Genomic DNA, 22,244 nt, shown 5'->3' with positions numbered 1-22,244 from the left:
TTTTTACACAATCTACATTATTTTTCAGTTTTTAGCTCATTTTAATCAAAAGAACTGGCAATTTGCTGCCTAACATTGTACTATTTGAGGTTACAGGACCATTGTAAGTTATTCAATGTCAGTAAAAACAATGGAGAATTAGGAGTGTTGTAAAACCGGCAGTGCATATGTGAATGAATTTACACAGGTAAACGCAGTGTTAGAAGTCTATCCAAAGGGACTCTTACTGGTGTAGCATGGCTTGCCTTTGGGAATTGAAGCCTGCTGTAGAAGAATTGAAGGCAGTGTTGTTGCCCGCTATACAAATTGAACATGAAATATTTTGATTAAGAAACAAAATATTTAACTAAGATGTAATTTATGTCGAAGATTGCTGTGATTATTCTGTTTCAGGCCAGACTTCAGCTCAATAAATTACTGAGAAGAATTCTGCAGAGGCCACTGTGGGGTCTTAACAGTCTAACGAGTTAGCTATGTTTTCTTTGGCTCACTATGGCTCACATACTTTGATTTAACTTTGTATCCAGTTTCTGGTTCTATATTTTGTAGTCACAGGGAGTCAGTTGAACTGTTAATGCAAGTCATTAGTCACATGTTGTCATATCTACCACTTCTTATAAAATACAAGAAAGTGAATTGAAGGTTCTGAGTTGGAGACAACAGCATTATGATGGGGTCTATGGCATAAATACCAGTTTAGAAGCTGCTTTGTTTGTTTATAAAGAGATGTGTCTTTTTAAATCAAAGTTATTTGTAAAAAGAATTCTACATAATTCAACATAAAACACATAAAATCTCATAAAACCCAAATGAACAAGCCAAAGGCATCAGTAGTGAGGAAAAAACCTTGGTAGGAACCAAGACTCAGAAGGTGGGCCCATCCTCCTCTGTTTAGAACTGCTACCAACACATAAGATATTTGTCTTCTCAGGTATGCTGATATAAGCATGATATATTATAATATATAACTAGTCTAATCATAGTAGAGATGGTGGTTAATGGTGGTACTAGTAGTAATAATAGTAGCAAATAGTCCATGTAAATGTCAACATAGTTGGTAATGGAGGGTGGCCAACACTTCAGAGACAGATAGAAATAGCTGGAGGGTTGGCAGCTGGTCTGGTGCGAGTTGTAGACATTGGTGTCAGGCCGGAGACATGGGCAATCATTAACCACTTAACACTCCAAGCATTATTACACACTATGGATTATTACTCAGTAACTACATGGACTTCTGTACAAACTGGTGGGCCAATTCTTTAGTAATGAGTCCCACCAGCAGGACATAGGCTTTTCAAGGGGTTAACTTAAAAAAAGGTAAAGAGATAGAATTTGTTCTGCTTGGATTTAAGGAGTATAGAGAATGTGAACATTATCAGAGTGTGGCTGGCAAATCCATCAGATTTGACCATAACAGCCTAACTAAAAGGAGAGAGCCAGAAGGTAACACAGACATGGGAGCACCCTGGAACACTGGCATCCATCCACTCCACCAAAAGACTAAACTAAACAAGTGAGTTTCAAAGTGAGAGCCATGATCATTATCATATCATAAGAACCACAAAAAAATTGACCACAAAAAAGACTTGATATGCTATATATGCTAAAAAGACAACTGAGTGTACCACATTCCTCATTAAGTGAGTGGAAGAGGACTCCTTCCAGGGATGATGCCTGTCTTTACTGAACAAAATGACAGTTGCAGGGAAAACAAACCACCGCAGACCTCGTGTGGAGGGTCTGTTCGGTGTGTCACGCACATGGCAGATAAGCAAACTCTATGGCTGCATAATTGTGTGGTGCTGAGGCTGTACTTCAAATCATGCTTCTTCTTCCAGTAGTCATAGAAATGACCATAAAATGTCATAGCGCCACCTGCTCATACATGCCAACAAAAGCAACTACTGAACATAAGCAAACTTGCAAAGGTGAGTTCGACTTCATGTAACCCTTGCAAGCTTTGTAAAGAGTATACTGAGGTCTTGTGGAGGAATGAGGAAGCGTTATTCGTATTAATTATTATTATACTGTGTTGGATAAGGTGCCTACAAATGCAGAAAAGGCTAGTCTTGCTTCTACAGGAGGTTTGCAGATGACAGTCAAGAACATAAAATAAAATGTAAAAAATAAAAGTAATGAAATTTTGATGAAGCAGTGTCTGAGGCAGGCATCAAGGCCAGAGAAGGATCTAGAAAATACAAATACAGACAAATAGAGGCTAAGCTATAGTGCTGGAAAGACTTCAGAGAACTATCTGAAGTTCATTGACAATATATAGGTGTGTGTTAGTGAAGTAAACTCAGTATAAACATGAAGTAAATGAGCGCATAAACGCACACACATGCACCATGTCGCTCCCCCAGCCTACGGCCCCCTGCCTCCGCGGTTGGCACGCAGTGGTGAGTGTAGTCTGAGTTGATCTTGCGAGTGGTTAATGTGGTAATTGGAGGAGTCAATGACTCTGCATGCTTTAAAAGAGCATGCCGCCTCTCTCCACTGCGCCTTTCATCCCCTCATCATTTATTCATCCTTTTTCTTTTTGGATGAGTGCAGATTCACCTCCTGTCTGTGCAAGGCTGCCGATCTGTCTGTTTGTCCGTCTGTGTGTCCAAAAGCAAGTCTTCAGTGCTAAGAGAGAAAAACGTACACTTGGCGAAAAACACAATGTCCTCAAAGGGTTCTGTTTGATACTGATTACATCATTAATTGATGATGATGATAAAAAGGATGGTGATACTAATGATAAGGATGATGCCACAAAGGGTTATTTGATTAATGCCACAGAAGAATCACTGTTGGTTCCCTAAAGAACCTTGCTTGAAAACGAGATTTGGTGAATGGAGGAGAACATTCCAGAACGGTGTGAATGGAGGAGAACATTTTAGAATGGTGTGAATGGAGGAGAACATTTTAGAATGGTGTGAATGGAGGAGAACATTTTAGAACGGTGTGAATGGAGGAGAACATTTTAGAACGGTGTGAATGGAGTAAAACATTTTAGAACAGTGTGAATGGAGGAGAATATTTTAGAACAGTGTGAAAAGAGGAGAACATTCTAGAATGGCGTAAATGGAGCAGAACAATCCAGAACAGCATGAATGGAGGAGAACATTCCAGAACAGCATGAATGGAGGAGAACATTCCAGAACAGCATGAATGGAGGAGAACATTCCAGAATGGCATGAATGGCGTGAATGGAGGAGAACATTTCAGAATGGCATGAATGGAGGAGAACATTCTAGAACGATTACAATAGGGGAGAACATGATAAGATAGTGTAGTAGACTATTCCTAAAACAACATGAATGGGAAGAACAATCCCTGAACCAGAAAGGCCATCAAATGTGGTTCTTCTATGGCACCACTCCAAAGAACCCTTTTTGGCACCCTTGGGCACAATGACGACAGACGTGTAGGCCAATAGAACATGTACTGGTATGCGTGTTCGTGTGTGTCTTAGTGCTGCTCTCCCTCTAAGTCTCCTCTGATTTAGATCGAAGCGGTCTGAGGCCGAGTCTAGGTATCCGGTTTCGTTCTGGTTTTAGCCTCTATTTCGAAGCTCAAAGCGTTGAGCCCCTCTCGGCCTGTGGGATGAGGAAATGGGAGTGATTTTGATGGGGGGCTGATTCCCCCAGTTCGCCGCCTCCTTTTATCTCCACACAGCTCACATCACAGCCATCAGGCCATGCATGGGGCAGGCGGAAAACGGCCTCACACTGATTGCACCAGGCACGGGCAGAGAAAAGGGGAGATTGAGGGATCTGAGGACGGAGAGAGAGAGACGGAAAGAATGAGAGAGGATTCACACTGCTGAATGACAGACTAAAGACGAGCGTGCCTCCTCGAGAAAAGCACACACACACACACACATTTCAGACTCATGGTTGTTACCACATCATATACAGAACAATCTCTCACCCCTGACAAGAACATAATCTAAAACACACCCAGCATTATGAAGCTAGAGGTAGAGACAGAGGGAGTGTGTGTGTGTATATGTGTATGTGTGTCGACTAATTAACTCATTCATTCATATAAAAGGCTTTTCTTGAATGTTCCCTTCTTGTTCTTCACAATTACAGTGTTCTAGGACGCCTCCCTTTTACATTCTTCTAGACTGTTCTTTTTCATTCACCCTGAGGTAAAATGTTCTCCCCATTCCAGTGTTCTATGCAGTGTTTTCCACTACTGACACTGTTTCAGACTGGTCTTTAACATCAACCTTGCTCTTAAATGTTTCATCTATTGAGAGGGTGCTAAAATGTTCTCTCTGACAATTTTTTCACCATTTACCCTCCTCCACAATGCTTGTCCTGTTCCCACTGGTCCATAATGTTCTCTGTTATTTACTCTGTTCCATAATGTTTACATTTACATTTAAGGCATTTAGCAGAGGCTCTTATCCAGAGCGACTTACAAAAGTGCTTTGCTATTTACCCAAGAAAAACCTCTTTTTGAATAGACAAAAATTCTAAGATACCTCTAAGTTTAGACACTACTAAACACAAGTCAGTAAGAAAACCACTCTGCTATTCGCCCAAGTATTCTTGGAAGAGGAGGGTCTTCAGTCGGCGTTTGAAGACAGCAAGCGACTCTGCCGTTCGGACACCCAGGGGAAGCTCGTTCCACCACTTCGGTGCAGGACAGAAAAAAGCCTTCCATAGATTTTGAGGGATGGTGGGTCGAGCCGAGCCATTCTTGAAGCTTGAACGGCTCTTGGTGAAGATCGGCTTTTGACCATTGCCATCAAGTATGGAGAAGCTGGTCCTTTCTGGGCTTTGTAGGCCAGCGTCAGGGTTTGAAATCAGATGCGGGCAGCAGCTACAGGAAGCTAGTGAAGAGAACGCAGCAGTGGAGTTTCATGGCTGAATTTAGAAACGTTGAAGACGACCCGTGCCACTGTATTCTGGATGAGTTGCAGGGGCCTGATGGTGCGCAGAGGGAGTCCAGCCAGAAGAGAGTTGCAGTAGTCAAGTCTTGAAGTGACAAAAGACTCATAGCGATACATTGTTCTTCCCCACTGACATGGTTCTAGACTGTTCTTCACCCTTCTTCGACATTTTTTAAAATTGATACTGTTCTGTTTTCTCTAAACAATATTCCTGAATGATTTTCGTTCACACTGTTCTAGAATGTTGTCCCCATTCACACTTCTCGACAATGTTCTCCAACACTGACACTGTTCTAGAATGTCCCATACATACTGTTTCAGGATATCATCTACCATCAGTCATGCTCTTGAATGTTCTCCTAGTTCTAGAATATTTAATAATTTACATTTACATAAAGTTGTCCACCATTGGTCTATGCTCACACTGATACATTGTTCTTGGTTACAGATATGGTTCTAGACTGTTCTCTACCATTCACACTATTCCAGAATGCTCTCCTCCAACTGGCACTGATCTAGAATGTTTTGCCCATATATGCTGTTCCAGAATGGCACCCTTCCATTAATGCTGTCCCTGAAAGTTCTCTATCAGGTTCTAGAGTTTTTTTTTCCCCAACTTACACCGTTCCAGAAATGTTCTTTGTCATTGACACTGATCTCGAATGTTCTTTCTCCATCAATACTGTTCCAGGCTCCTATTCTCGTATTCAGTCATACTGTTCCTGACTCTTCTCTCAGTTTACAATGATCTAAAATGTTCTGTGTGCGTGTGTCCAGTGTCAAACGAGAACATCTCTGACTGAGCAAGAGTGTGTGTGTGAATCCAGGGGTGCGTCGCAGACAGTGAAGCTACGTGCCAACCCTGAATGCCCGTATCCAGGCAACTATGCCACGCAGCGCCCGGCGCCCCCTTAGCAGCTTCTTTGTGCCAGAGCCAGTGCCGTGCCGACTGCACAGTGCCACACACCACGGCCCACGGGGAGAGGGGCAATGTGGGATACGTCTCAATCCACAGGACAGTGACCCCCCCTATCACTCGTCCCTCTTTACCCCCACCCATCCTGCTGTTTTCTGCACGCTCTCTCTCTCTTTCTCTGCCATGGAGAGATCATCTCTCTGCCCTACTGTCGCCCACTCAGCACGCTCAGAGACGTATCTCTCTCTCTCTTTCTCTCTCACACACACTGTTTCTGTCTCTTTTCTGTCGTTTGCCCCCTTACTTCCCCAGTCTTGCCCTCTTGTCTGTCTGTGAATCCAAACCTCCATCACTTTTGGTCTCTTTACTCTCTCTCTCCTTCACCCCCCCCCTCTCTCTCTCTCTCTCCTCCCATTTCTCTATCTTTCTGCCTGACAGATCACAGGAATATAAGCTTCTTTCTTCCAGACCACAGGACTCCTTGAAAACCTCCAGTGCCCAAGAACAACATGGTGAACCTCCCACTACTCACACGCACACACACCTAGCGTCTCTGGAGCTGAGACGTGATTGACGGCCCGGTGGGAAGAACAGCCTATCATCTTATGTGAAGACATGGGGGGAAACAGGGCCAGACAAAGAGGGAGAAGAGGCGATCGCAGTTGGGAGTGAAGGGGGCAGAGAAAGGATGAGAGGGATGAATAGGCCTGGATGCAAGGAAAACATGACAATAAAAGAAAGCAAAGTGGACATGCTGAAAGGGATGACAAGTGATAAGAGTGAAAAATGATGAGAGACAGAGAGAGATGGTACATGAGGGACAGAGAGAGAGTTGCTGTGAAGGGAAGTGGGACCAAAAGGCACTCTTCAGTACCTGAAAGACCAGAACAAATAGACTCATCAATAATACAGGCAGTAGTCTGTAGTATTTTTTAAAGAACTACTTAACTTAAAATAGATTAGATCAGTCCAGAACAGTCCAGAACAAAGAACAATGGAGGAAATGGTTCTACAACAGAGTGAAGCCGGGTTAACCTTAACCTTAAACACTTTAGATTTTTACAGAACAGTGTGTACATGAAAAGGTATTTTAGAACAGTGCGAATGGGAGAACATTCTAGAACAGTATGAATAGGGAGATCATTCCAGAACAGTGCAAATGGGAGAACATTCTAGAACAGTATGAATAGGGAGATCATTCCAGAACAGTTTAAATGAGGAGAATATTCTAGAAAAGTGTAAATGGTGAAGAACTATGTTAAACAGTATGAATACTGCAGGTAGTTGTATTTTAGAACTGGTGAATGGGGGAGTACATTACACAAGAATGTAAATTCATTCAAATGTAAAACAATCTAGAACACTAGAACAGTGTACATGGAAGATATTCTAGAACAGTGTAAATTAAGAATATTTTAGAACTATGTGAATAGAGGATATTCTAGAACAGTGTGCACAGATGATATTCTAGAACAGTGTACATGGAAGATATTCTAGAACAGTGTAAATTAAGAATATTCTAAAACTATGTGAATAGAGGATATTCTAGAACAGTGTGAACAGATGATATTCTAGAACAGTGTGAACAGAGGACATTCTAGAGAAGTGTAAATGGAGGATATTCTAGAACAGTGTACATGGAAGATATTCTAGAACAGTGTAAATTAAGAATATTTTAGAACTATGTGAATAGAGGATATTCTAGAACAGTGTGAACAGATGATATTCTAGAACAGTGTACATGGAAGATATTCTAGAACAGTGTCAATTAAGAATATTCTAAAACTATGTGAATAGAGGATATTCTAGAACAGTGTGAACAGATGATATTCTAGAACAGTGGAAAATTAAGAATATTCTAGAACAGTGTGAACAGAGGACATTCTAGAGAAGTGTAAATGGAGGATATTCTAGAACAGTGTACATGGAAGATATTCTAGAACAGTGTAAATTAAGAATATTCTAGAACTATGTGAATAGAGGATATTCTAGAGAAGTGTTTAATTGACGAAAATCTGCAACAGTGTCAATGGGGGGGAGAACATATCAACAATTGAATGGGGAGAACATTGTTAAACAGTACAAATAAGCAGAGATCATTCTAGAACAGTGTGAAAGAAGGGAACGTTTTGTACCCTTGAATGTTTGTTTTTCTGCAAAACTGTATATTCAGGTCAAGAACCATTGAATATTAAGTTGTTGTTTTTTTAAGTGCAGAAAATGGCCAATGATGGACAGCCCAGCATATTACCTCAGTTGAAAATGTGTGAGATGGCAGTTACCTTGCTCTGAACACACATCCAATGGGGTCCAAAAGTCAGAGACAACCAATGAAAATTCTTCTAATTTCCATTCTTTTCTATTTGAAGATGTTTTTGATTATATCATCATGTCAGTTTGAGTAAAAATTAGGTAATTTGACATGAATATCACATAAATATTTGCTATGTCCAGATATTGCTTTAAAGACAGCATGCACTGGAGCTGCACAAAAGACAAGTTTGTGCAAAAGCTTCTGATTGGGAGATCAGATCCACAGACCTTTTAAACAAATTCTAAATGTTGCTCAATTCCAGATTTAAATCAAACTGATACAAGATCCACAAATGTGGAGTTCAGGGCCAGGCCAGAAGTGACCTTCATTAACTGTCTAAATGCACCAGCAGACAAGCCACATGACAGCTTCAGATCAGTGTGATCATACCCTGGATCGGCTCTTTTCTCCCAGCGACGATGGTGGCTCGTGGGCATGCCAACCTCATGCTGACCAGACGACAGATGACAGTTGGATTTCTGGAGCGTGGACTGGCACTCAGGCCTAAAATCTGTCTCTGCCTGGAGGGGCGAGTGTGTATGTGTGTTTGTGTGTGTGTGTGTGTGTGTGTGTGTGAATGTGTGCGTCAGTGAGATAAACACTTGCTCTGGGCAGAAAGAGATTAGATCCCTCTTTTTGAATGACAGGAAAATGAATGTCGGGCTTGCACAATGATAGATATTAGGACATATCAGTCAAACACACTTCTGTGTGCCTTGGGCCATGCTGGGATATGGATGGGAAAAAACTCCACTTCCTAAATACACTGACAGCCTGAGAACTGCTCAAACGTCACACACTGATTGTAACTGTTGTTTCGGATTTGTTTAAGGAGCTCTATCTCTTCTTTTGTGGTGGAGCTGTCTTTACCACAATGTCATCATATAGAACTTTTTAAGTTGACTAATAGAATTGAATAACGTCTTTTCCAAATGTTCATCAGAATTGACATGGTAACATTGAAATGAGCTTTTTCAAATTATGTGTTCCACCTTAAATGGTGCAGCAGTGACAATGCCTTCTTAACAAAGCAGTAACAAGTCTTCTTACTCTATATGTGCACTAATCTCCCTGCTCCAATATTTAAGGAGGACCAGACCACTTGAATACGTGTAAAAATATGCTGCCACCAAGTTACCCAATTATCTGAGCTCACATTATAATTTTGGTCATTTTGTGGTCAATTTTGAGGGGTGGGACGGGCATGGGGTTATAAACTTTGAACTCCTAAAATTGGGCCCACACAATGGCCCCCTTATTTTATAAGTCCCAGACTTGGCCTCTTGTTCTAGTAGGCCGGGCGGTAGGAGAGGCTGCAGTAATAGTGGGAGATCAGTTCAACAGTTGAGACTAGGTGTGGACTAGGACACTCATAATGATTGAGTGCAGCCATGGGAGCAGGGGGTCCCAGCTGTTTAAGATTTCTGAGGGCGACACTGCATTTGGTAAGCGACTGAGGGAGTGCTGGAAAACTTTGAAAGTGATAGCTTTATGATCCGAAGTCCTTAGGCCAGCTTAGTTAGAAGAGGAGATGCCAAAAAGGACAGAAATGATCACACGTGGCCTCGACTTTGGGTTGGAAGGTTTTCATTCTTGGAATGTGTAAAGCAACGCGGTGAAGACATGAAATCTAAAGAAAACAGACCATGAGTGTTAATGGATTTGCTACCCAGATAGGTCTACTTAAGGCCTACTAAGGCCTATGTAGTTTCAGAGGAAGAGTCTGGATGAGGCATGTCGTTTTGTAAGAGCAGATCCGTGGACACTGTGTAAGAAAAGTACTGCTAATCTGAAAGGACAAAACCTTTAGATGCTTCTGTTAAGGTGACTCCATTCAGACAGATTCATGAAGGTCCTGAACAGTCCCTGAGTGCCAAATCTTAAGGGCTGATCATTTGCAGTGATAATTTCTGAATGGACTGCTTGACCGCTGAACTTATGAGTCACTGGAGAGGGATTCTGAAATAACAGAGTTATAGAGTTGGCTAACACATTGTAAGGTGTCTGACATTTATAAACATGTGACTGGACCTTCTTGGTAAATAATCCCAGATGCTGGAAGGTTCTGGAGGAGGTGCCCTAATATATTATTTAAAAGCCATTTAAAACATGAAAGAAATCTTGACATCATCTATGATACTGATGTTGGAATGTTGGGCATTGTTGTATTAAATTACTTAGAATGGAAACAGTGTGTATCTTGGTATGTTGTTCTACCTGTGTCTAAAACAAATGCTGTCTTGTTTTGACTGAGAACCTCAAAACTCTAGCATAAACAAAACAGGGCTGAAAACTGGCCAATTCCAAACTGTTACATTATGTGTGTAAGTATTGTTAGACTTTTTTATGAGCTTTTACTGTATCTTCTGTCCAATGTCTAATGTGACTAATGCTAAATGTTTGGTAAAATGAAGTACATCACACATTCACAGGATTTTACTGAGCCATCCCTATTGCAGTCATAAGCATGTTAACTGTATTTACATTTGCAAACAGAGCTTGTTTGCAATGTAGTACTGTATACAGCATCAGGAAAAACAGATGTTACACAGAAGCCTCAACAACTAAACGCAATATCAAATACTACAGTGTTTAGTAAGTCCATCTGTACCTTGCACCTTGAGACTCACTTTCAGTTTTTGCAGGTAGATTTTCCCACACATTCCAAAGTTCAATCTAAGTAGATTTTTCAGCTTCTCAGCATCCAAGTAATACCAAACGCATTCAGTGATGTTGAGGTCTGTTGAGCTAAGGTTTTCTTGGGTAAATAGCAAAGCACTTTGTAAGTCGCTCTGGATAAGAGCATCTGCTAAATGCCATAAATGTAAATGTAAATGTCTGGACTGGTGTGGTCGGCCCATTGAGAAGAGCGGCAGCTTCAGCAGTTGATTTTCCCTTTTGAAAATTGGATGTTTGGATGTTGTGATGGTCTTATGTGTTTTTTATAAGTCCCATTTTCTCTGTAGCGTTTTTGTAGTCTTTTCACTTATTTTCCTTTAACGTTCCCCTTTTTAATGCACGTGGACTGTCTTAAACCTTTCTAGATTATTGCACGGTAATTCTGCAATGATAAATACATGGCTAGTATTTTGTTCTAAACTACATAATGACTCACACTTGTCAGAAGGAAATTACAAATTACCAGAAGAGCTTGAAATAGAATAGAATGGTTTAAACGTATCATTGGAATACTATCTATCCTGTTATCTGGTTTACATACTATCTCTATTTTGGGAAACCACACTGAAGCTGTTACCGGAACAGGGAGTGTAAGGGACACCCGAAAATGCAGCTAAAGTGTTTCCACACACGCTGGAACCTAGGGTCCAAGGAGGGGATGCACTTGTGTGGCACGTCCTTTAGCCACATTGGTTCACCCTAATGAGCATTTGCAAGTAAGACATATTCATCCAGCAGCCTCATAATAGCTCTCCATAAAGTCATCCAACAAACCAACCCCAACACAATTTTGTAGAACGGTGCAGTCGTCCAAAATTAAGCAGTAGACCTAATTCCTCAATCCAAAACTGACCTGACAAACATATACACATACACACCAAGTGCTGTCAACACAGGTAGACTCTTAATCCAATGAATAGGAACTGAAGACACCAAGAGGGTCAGTATAAGATTAATGAGCCAGGCTGCCAGACTTTTTAGTAAAGTCACTGCAAGATTGACAGACAGGACTGACATAACACTGTAATCACTACTCGTGAACATAAGTGAATTAAGAGACTGTTTGTGAACTAGCAACACTAAAACCAACTAATGCTGTATAGGCCTTCATCGAGCCGCCAAAACAGCGCTGACCTGTTAAGGCATGGACTCCAAAAGATATAATCAGCATTAACATTTATTGCAGTTAGTGTCCATTACCCTGTTGCTGTTTTACTGGTGGTCCTTCCTTGAAGCACTCTTGGTAGATACTTACCACTGCATACCGGGAAAGCCCCACAAAGACCTGCCTGATGTTTTGGAGAGGCTCTGACCCAGTGGTCTAGCCGTCAGAATTTGGCCCTAGTAAAAGGGACTTTGATTCTTAACCTAGTTCATTTGTCCTGCGTTCAAAACATCAATGTCCAAAAACTGTCTGTTGCAGCCTAATGTGTACATCCCACCCACTGACCAGAGCCACTGTAAGGACATAATCGGTTTTGAAGGTAGGGAATTTATTCATTTTATCTGTGAGATGGTTTTTAATGTTATGGCTAATCAGTGTACATGTTAAATGTGTGACCCTTGGTTGTCTGCCACCCCACTCACAAATGTAATTGAGTAAGAGCAGAGTACAGTATAGAGTTTCAATAGTGCTTGAGAAAAGTACCATTACAGAACCCAAGCATGGTTAAGGAAGAGGAGGAGGTCAAGTTCAAGAAAGATACGGGAGAATAAAATGAATGGAATGAAACATCGCTCTTCAGGCCCATGGGGCAAAGCAAAGCAGCACACTGCCCAAGACTACATAGAGTGCAGAGATACAACATGCCAGTGTGTACACAGGACAAAACAAGACAATACATATACAGTACAATACATACAATAAATACACACCACTAAGTAAGCAGGGCAGCCAGACAATAAACGGAAGTATATGCATTGTTTGGCACCAGCACTTATAGGAAGACGGGACTTGAAGTGGGGCAGGGAGTTCATTATTGTTCTCTGGAAATTTTGATGAGTTTGGTAAATTAAAGATGAGGAGAATGAGAGCAAAAGTTCATGCCCCTTTTCTGTTCAAAGGAGATTGTGTGTTTGTATGTGTCTCTGTGAGTGTGTGTGTGTGTGTGTGTGTGTGTGTGTGTCTGTGTGAGTGTGTGTGTGTGTGTGTGGTCCCAAAATCCCAAATCCACCTGGGCTTCTTCACTCTCCTTAAAATGTACCTCTCACGCACACAAAGAGCATCTAGGCTGACCTACTTTTGGTTCATGTAAAATGGCAATAGTCAAAATTTGCCAATGGATCAGCTCTGACTGAACCAGATATCCGGGCTGTATGATCTTTAACAAGGCTAAAGCATAGATGTTTGATGGTGTGTGGGGGTGTGTGTGAGTTTAATAATGAGTGGGAGGTTTGATAGTGTGTGAAGGGCTTGACTGAGTGTGAGAGAGGTTTGATAGTGTGTAAGGTTTGATAGTGTGTGAGAGGTTTGATTGTGTGTGAGAGGTTTGATGGTGTGTAAGGTTTGATAGTGTGTGAGGGGTTTGATTGTGTGTGAGAGGTTTGATGGTGTGTGAGGTTTGATAGTGTGTGAGGGGTTTGATTGTGTGTGAGAGGTTTGATGGTGTGTAAGGTTTGATAGTGTTTGAGGGGTTTGATTGTGTGTGAGAGGTTTGATGGTGTGTAAGGTTTGATAGTGTGTGAGGGGTTTGATTGTGTGTGAGAGGTTTGATGGTGTGTGATGTTTGATAGTGTGTAAGGGGTTTGATTGTGTGTGAGGGGTTTGATGGTGTGTGAGGTTTGATAGTGTGTAAGGGGTTTGATTGTGTGTGAGAGGTTTGTATGTGGCATGTATGTGAGGTTTGCGTGAGTGAGCGGTTTGATGGTGTGTGTGTGTATTAGGTTTGATGTGTGTGTGAGAGATGTTATTCAGTGTGTGTGAGAGGTTTGATTACGTGTGTGAGAGATTTAATGGTGTGTGTGTGTGTGTGTGTGAGAGAGACAAATCTTTGAATTTTGCTCTAAAATGTTTCTCATAAATGCAGCTCTGCTGATGCATATTGATTATTAATCAAGCAGCAAATTTAATTTTGTGAGAGTATAGTGTGTGTGTGTGTCTGCGTCTGGCTTTGCCAGAATCCAGGCGGTCAGCAGAATTGTGTGCTTTCTCGCTGTGTGCTTTCACCACAGTCAGCTCCTATTGCACCCCCACCACTGATACACACTCTTCACCATTCCCTTTCTCTCCATCCTCACCTTTTCCGCCATTCTCTCTCCCCCTGTTTCTCAGTCTTTCCCATTCCTTTTTCTCTCTCTCTCTCTCTCTCTCTCTCTCTCTCTCTCTCTCTCGCATGTTCTCTGCCTTTCTCTCTTCTCTGTTTCCTCTTCCTTCTCTTACTACTCTCACTCTCTCCTTCTCTATTAATCTGCCTCTTTTTTTCTCTCATTCTGCCTCCCTTGCTCTCTCCCATTCTCTCTAACCCCATTTCTCTATGTATTTCCCTCTTTTTCTCCCTTCTCTCTGCCTCTCTTTCTCTCTTTCACTTTCTCTCTCTCTTTATCTCTGTCTCACTCTCCCTATCTCTTTGCAGTAAAAAAACAAAACAAAAAAAAAAATGCTGCATCGGCAGAACAGTCTCTGTGTCTCTGGCGACCCATGCACCGAGAGACGCTTTATGCATCGCTCATACACACTCCCATCTCAACAGCACACGAGCGCTTGCAGTCAATAGCTAATGTTAAAACTGTTGCTCAATGCACTGATAATGATAGAAATATTGTAGTATGATCTGTGTACAATACAAATACAATAGAGAAAGCCTAACATTACAGCTGTCTGGTACATGTATACCATCACTGGCATGACAAAGCCTCATCTCCGAAATCATCACTTCAAAATCTTACTGCACACATCGCAAATCCCCTTCACACATTTTGCAGAACTTTAAACACACCGCGAATATATAGGCCAGCAGTTCTATACAATGTTCACATCAACTGCCAGAATGGGTAGAAATGTGATATTAGTGATTCTGAGAGCGACATGATTGTTGGTGCCATATGGACTGGTTTGAGTATTTCTAAAATTTCTTTGTTGAAATAAAAATAATGGTTCACTAAAGAAAACCATTTCGAGAGAAACGCCTTTATGGGGAGATCAGAGGTCAAATGACTCAGATAATCATTCCTGTGGTGATCAGAAAAGCATCTCACAATGTACAACACATCAGACTTATAGGCGGATGGGCTGGAGCAGCAGACGACCACATCAGGTTCCACTTCTATCAGCCAAGAACAGAAAGCTGAGGCTGCAGTGGCTCAGCACAGGCTCACCAAAACTGGACAGTTGAAGACTGGAGAAACGTAGCCTGGTCTGATGAGTCTGGATGTCTCACACAGGTGGTAGGGTCAAGATTTTGCACCAACAGCTTGAATTTGTGGACTCAACCTGCCTTGTGTGAACAGTCCAGGCTGGTGGAGGAGGTTTAATGTGTGTGGAAGGTTTTCCTGGCACATTTTGGGCCAAGTAATACCAACCAATCATTGCTTAATTGTCACAGCCTATTGACTATTATTGCTGACCATGTTCATCCCTTATGATCACAGGTTACCATCGTCTAAAGGCTACTTCCAGCATGATGATGCACCTTGTCTTAAAGAAGAACTCTAATGAACAAGAAGTTCTTCAGTGCTCTTAAGTGGGGATTCCAGCATCTAACAGAAGACATTTGGGACGTGTTATGAAAGTGCTCCTGAAAAATCAGCAGGAACTGGATCAGAATCTGATTTTTTTTTTAACATCTCATGGATCACAATTTCAAAGGAATGTTTCCAACATGTTGTGGAATCTATGCCATGAAGAAATGAGGCTGTTTTGAGAGCAAAATGAGGCTCTACCCAGCATTAGTATAATGTTCCTAATTAAGTGTACCTAATAGAGTACATCAGGCTGTTTAACACGGTATTACGTAAAGTTATACTGTAAAATGGGGGGCCTCTGTGGGGCTGTGTGTTTGCATTGCATAATCCATCACACTCTCTAATGAATATGATTTTACACAGTGGGAAATTTTCATGAGCGTAGCAGCCTGGCTGGATAAGTGGCTATGCTGGCTTTGTTGTGTGAATGCCATTACATTCTGTGGTCTCTCTCTCTCTCTCTCTCTCTCTCTCTGTCTTCATCTCTCTCTCACACATCAAAACTCTCTCACAAACACTATCAAACATCTTAAAAAGAAGGTTTTCAATAATATATATATATATATGTATATATATATATATATATATTATATATATATATATATATATAGTTCAAGACATATAATGCTTAGTATATGTATAAAAAGCAATATGTAATTCATGTATTACTGTAAATAGTGAATAGTGAATAGTGAAGGTGATACCCACTGCCTCCCTCTCTGAGAATTATATGTAATTTTTCCAATTTCAATTCCAGGTTTTCTTGTCTGTTAAAAAGCTACAAACAGTGGTCTTCTCTGAGCAGCCCATACTTTTCATACCTGCCCTTCTCTATGGTCAAGCTGCGATTAATAAGCTGGTACTTTTTCAGGAGCCGTCTCTGCTTTAGACCTTTGATGGTCAGAAGATACTCGTCCAGTTTATAGTCTTATACGTTTTTTTAAAGCACAATAGCTTCTCCCAGTGCTCCATATATAGTACTCCATATGTATGCTGAGCTGCTTGGTATTTAGACTGGGCTGTTGGTAAGTGCTTTGAGGCTGCTGTGTGCTAGGACTTGTTTCAGGATTAGAGAGCTTCAGAACCAGCTGACTGAAGGGACTCTTTTCAGGGATCAGTCTTTGGCTTTGTAGCACCTTAAGCTGCAGTGTTTATCTATTCGTCTTCTACATATAGAAACGTCACATTTCATCCTGATTGCATATAGGAATCTGCAGGCTTTTTCCTTTAGTATGTTCCTATAGGGGTGCTGTCCAGGGTGAACCGCTATCTCGCTTCCTGAGACCTGGGCTTTTTCTGGAATGGATGTCTTCTTTAGGTTTAATGTCAGGGCCCAGTTCTGGAAGTGCTGCTCCAGCAGGTCAGGGACAGCAGCACCAGGTCATCTGTGTAAAGCAGGAACTTTACTTCCCATCCCGTGGAACAAAAGCTATAGACTGCTCCAACTGCACCGCTAACTCATTAATGTGGAAGTTAAACAGTGTTGGACTCTCTTCATCACACACACACACACCTAACCCAACCCAGACCTAAACCTCAGGACGCAAAAATCTGTTTACTCTTCCACTTTCTTCCAATAAAAAGCTGCTTTTTTTATTGATTTAAAAAAAGTTCATATTCATGAGGAGCAGCCAAATGTCTTCACAGCATCAGAATTGTTTGTTTTCCACTGGAGACAATTGGGCCCTACAAAGAGCTCAATACACACTCTCACACAGAGTTGCACAACATCACATGCTTTTAAAAGGGTACTCCAGCCTTGTGTCGTAACTTACTCCTAAGAAGCTGAATGTCTCACACCATACAGGCTCAATACTTGACTTAAACTAGCACTCTAAGGCGACAACACACATTCACAACCCAAAGACTCAAGAATCTGCACATCTGTATTTATTAGTATCTATATCAGTGGCTAGGCTAGCAGTTAGAACTTGGCACTGCTGGCAGAGAACTTCGCAAAAATACCTCCAACAAACCAACAAGCTTCATTAAATGAGGTTAGTTTAGTTACTCTGGCAGCAGTAGAGCAGTGCGAGTTGCCGTTGTTAGAAGTAGACCTACTCACATGCTACGCCATGTCAAAGGGACAGAGTGATTGCTTGCTATTAGCATGAATGTATCATTGCTCATATTTGGACTACTTTAATCAACTAAATACTGCATTTTTTACCCTAAAATAGCAACCAAAATTGTGGTACATTATGGTATAACTGACTTGTAATGGGGAGAACAGTGTCTCTATCATTGCCGCTACAAGCTTGGTAATATAAGGTGAAATAAGACCTGAGTCATACTTGTGTAAAATCCTGTACTACTACCATACCACCTCAGCCCACATGCTTCTTTTATTTTCAGTAAGGGGTGTGTATCTCTCAGCTTGTTCAGAAAGGTCTAGAGTGGCATTTGTATTCACTGCAGTGGAATTAATGAGAATTACACCCCCCAGGAGCAGAAGAACACAAATTCTCACATCATGCTGCTTCAAAGGTGGCCTACAATGGAAAACCGTGTTTACCTTAGAAAACCAGGCCTCATGACCATAGCTTTGCCTGTGCTACCAACCAGGGAAGGACCAAAAGTGTGGGACACAAGCAGGTATCCATGCTAAGCTAAAGCTAACCTAGCTGCCCACCTTTAATCATCTCTTCTCCCCTCCAATGTCAACCCCCTTTAAAGCAAACGGGACTATTGCAGACTACAGCTGACCACACAGTGTGAATAATAAAGACATTGCTTAACTGCAGCATTCCAGAATGAGGCCATTTCTATTTGGTGAAATACATTTCTATTAGGTGGCCTTCTGCACTTTGTCAGCTACACGACTGATATTGCTCAGGTGGAAAGATCCTCTTCCCCCTACCTAAGGGAGTGGGACTGTTTGTTCTTGGTATATTGAGAAAATCTTCAATGAAAAAAGACACTGACAGAATGAGGCCATTCAGCTAGCCAGGCTAACAGCACACTGCACCAACAGGATAACAGCACTAACCAGTGCGACTGTGGTGACTGTGGTGACTGTGGTGACGGTGGCGGCCTGTGTGCTTACACTAATCACAAGTGATTATTATAATACTCTCATTAGAATCATTTAAGTGCAGTGCTAAAAACAACTATGCTGTGCTAATATTGTGGCCAGACATGTTGATGAACCCTTGCTGCGCCTCAGCCAATTTCGGTAAACCAGCCAATTTCATTCTGGGGCCAAATCATAGGGTTGTAAATAAGTGTGTTAAACCTCTTCTGGTCATTTTTTGCCCTGACTAAAGAGAGGAGGTGGGTGTACTCTGGAAAATGTGCTTACCTCAGTGCACAATAGCAACAATTTTCCCAAATGCCAATTCCAAATGTCTGATATCAGTGCCCTGCAGATGTTCTGTTCTGTTCTGCTTCTGTTCGGTTCTGTTCTGTTATTTCTGTTCTGCATTTAAACTAATCGATGTGCAGCCCTATACTGTAAAATGCAAAAAATGATTGATTGATTTGTGAATGTCCAGGATCAGGTGATTAGATGGTGCTCCTGCCACAGGTGTAGGTGGCAGTGGGTGAAGAGTGCTCTGAGCGCTGTGATCACTAAGTGCGCAGCTCTAGAGCAGGGATTAGAGCTTCAGAGAGGAGTGCGCTCTGTTATGATGGCCGGATGAGGGCTGATCTGACTGCGCTGCTTTTCTTTCTCTTTCTTTTAAACGCAGAAACTCTACAGCCAGGTGAGACGGTTCTCACATACATCAATCATCCTCTCTCTCTCTTTCTCTTACACACACACGCATGCAGACATGTTGAGAGGGAAAGTAGACAGTGAACACTTCAGGAATGAGGTGCCACTGACCTTTCATTCCTTACTATTCCTCTCCTTACTTTCCTTTTCACTTGTGCTTATTCCTTACTTTTCATGTCTTTCTTCCTTCCTTTCTTGTCTTTTTTTCTTCCTTTTTTATCGTTCTTTTTTTCTTATCTTTTTTCTTATCTTCTCTTCTGTCTTTTGTCCTTTCTGTCTTTTGTCCTATCTCAATTTCTTTCTTTCTTATCTTTCTTCTGCCTTCCTTTCTTTTTCATTTCTCTCCCCTTCTGTGCATTTCAGCTATCTACCATCATGTAAAGGGCATGTATGTGCTCCTTTTTTTCTATTTTTTTTTTTAACTATGTGAGTGTGTATGTGTGAGTTTGAAATGTTTATAAAAATAATATTTATTAATAGGGATAACTGTTAATCATAGGGTTAGTTCCCACTGGGGTACTCCCAGCTTCCCTAACTCAGCTTTTACCCCTTTCCCACCAGTTAGCTTCAGCTTAGTTTAAGGGTAAAATATTAGGTCTACACTTGTTCGTAATTGTGTTTAGCCCCTTACACTCTTGGCCTTCGGTGGGCCATAACAGTGTCATAACAAAGTTCTATCAGCAAAGAATAGGCCCACCAGTTTGTACAGAAGTATCTGTAGTTACTGAGTAATACACCTTACTGTGTAAAAAGTCTTGCTGTGTTAAGGGGTTAATTGTCTGTACTGTATTTTTGCTCTCTACTAAACATCCAATCAAGGTGCACAGTTGGCTACACAGCAATAATCTACCACCTTCCTCAGACTGGATTTCAGAAACAAGTTTGGGTTACAGCTGGGTTTTTAGTTAATCACTGAATTCACTCCATTCAAAATCACTACATGGCGCCATCAGAGACACAGGCTGGAACCAGCAAAGATACAATGGCCACTGCTGTTTGTTCTCCAACAAACCTTTTGCATATCATGCTAGTTCTTTCAGTGCATCACCAACACTCACTGTTCAACCCATCACCCTGCAGTGTAAATCCACAGTTCCTCTGCCAGTGTCCTCTTTCCCTCCTTTTTATCTCTCTCCTTCTATTGTATACACAGCACATTAATCACACCAGCCTGTGTCATGTAGCCAGACCCAGGGGAGTGTGCATGTGGGTAAGTGTGTGTGTCTCTACTACCTACAGACATCCTGAACAAGTGAACCAGCCAAAGATGAGGTCCTTCATAAGAGACAAGAAGAATAAAAGGGTTTATATTGCTCGCTCTCTCTCTCTCTCCAACGCCCACCACATCCCCCCTTCTCTAATTTACTTCCGCCAGTTGGATGATTTTTTTCCTCTCTGCATTTTCCTGCCTCTCTCGGGCTGTCTCATACACACACAAACTTGTTCTTATAGCTTGTCATGGCATAGGGTGAACACACTGTACATGTGTATATGACTCCTTTACATAATCAGGTAAGTTAGAGCTGTATTTATGTTTGTTGGTATTTACTGTTGCAAAGTGTTTGTTGTAAATAACTAATCATAAACAACTGTAAATTACTGTTTTCAAAATGGGTGCACACCATTCATGATCTTTAATAGTAAAAAAAATTATAATTTGGTTTTCTGAAATCAACAAAGGATCAAAATGACACATACATCTACATTTATATTTACATGTAAGGCATTTAGCAGACATACATCTATTATATATATACACACCTAATATTCGGTTAAATGTCCCATAGCAAGTTGGCCCTTGACTACGTGCTTGTGAAAACTTCTCGCAGAATTCTGGTTGGATAGTTGACCACTCTTCTTATCAGCATTGGTAAAATTCAACTACATTGGTTGGTCTCCTGACACATACCCAATTTGTAAGCATGTTCCACATATTTGAAGTCAGGACTTTGGAAAAGCTTAATGTTAGCCTGCTTTATCCATTCCACAACCACTGATGTGTGTTTGGGATCATTGTCCTGTTGCAACACCCAACTGTGTCCAGGTTTCAGTAGTCTACCTGATGGTTTGAGGTTATGCTGAAGAATTCTGAGGTTTTCCTCCTTATTCATTATTCCATCCACTTTGTGCAATGTACCAGTGTCACTGGCAGCCCCAGAGCACGACGCTACCACCACCATGCTTAACAGACAGTGGTCTTGGGTTTGAAGGTCTTACTGTTGCTCCTCCAAACACTTTGGTTATCGTCTGAACATGGAACCATTTTCATTTCTTTGCTGATGTGGTCAGTAGCAAATGTTGTCCAAATGTTTGTGGACACCGCTTTTAATGAATGCATTTAGCTACTTGAAATTTCACCCACTGCTTACACAGATGTGCAAATACACACATACACAGCTTATCTAGTCCCTGTAGAGAAGTACTGGCAATAGAATAGGACTCTCTGGAGCAGATAAACATGAAGCTATTGGCACCATGCTGCCTAATGCTAGGTGTGGTCTAGAGGGGTATAAAGCCACCCAGCATTGAGCTGTGGAGCAGTGGAAGAACTGTGTTCTCTGGAATGATGGATGGTGCCCTTCCTTCCCTGGACAGTAGAGACCGTTACTCCAACAAAACTTTTTATTATTTTTGTTATTAATACCCTGGATTTCAGAGGAAACAATGAATGAGCAGGTGCCCCAATATATATATATATATATATATATATATATATATATATATATATATATATATATATATATATATATATATATATATACACTCTCACACACACATCCTGCAGCATTAGAGCACTCTCTCTCTCTCTCTCTCTCTCTCTCTCTCTCTCTCTTCTCTCTTCCACTTTGCTAATGGCTGGATTAGCAGTCTGTTCTGCCATGTCATCACTCAGGAATCTTTATACGGGCTGAAAGCTCTGTGGGCATGTTTTAATGTGTTCAGTGTATTAAACACTGCCACAGGTAGTGAGAGAGAGAGAGCGAGAGAGACGAAGACAGCTTTTATCTCTAAGATCTAAACGGAAATTGTTTTAGAGACACAACAGAGC

The sequence above is a fragment of the Salminus brasiliensis genome, chromosome 1 (assembly GCF_030463535.1).
Source record: "Salminus brasiliensis chromosome 1, fSalBra1.hap2, whole genome shotgun sequence".
In the NCBI taxonomy this organism is placed as follows: Eukaryota; Metazoa; Chordata; class Actinopteri; order Characiformes; family Bryconidae; genus Salminus; species Salminus brasiliensis.
Note: the sequence above shows the minus strand (reverse complement) of the source record.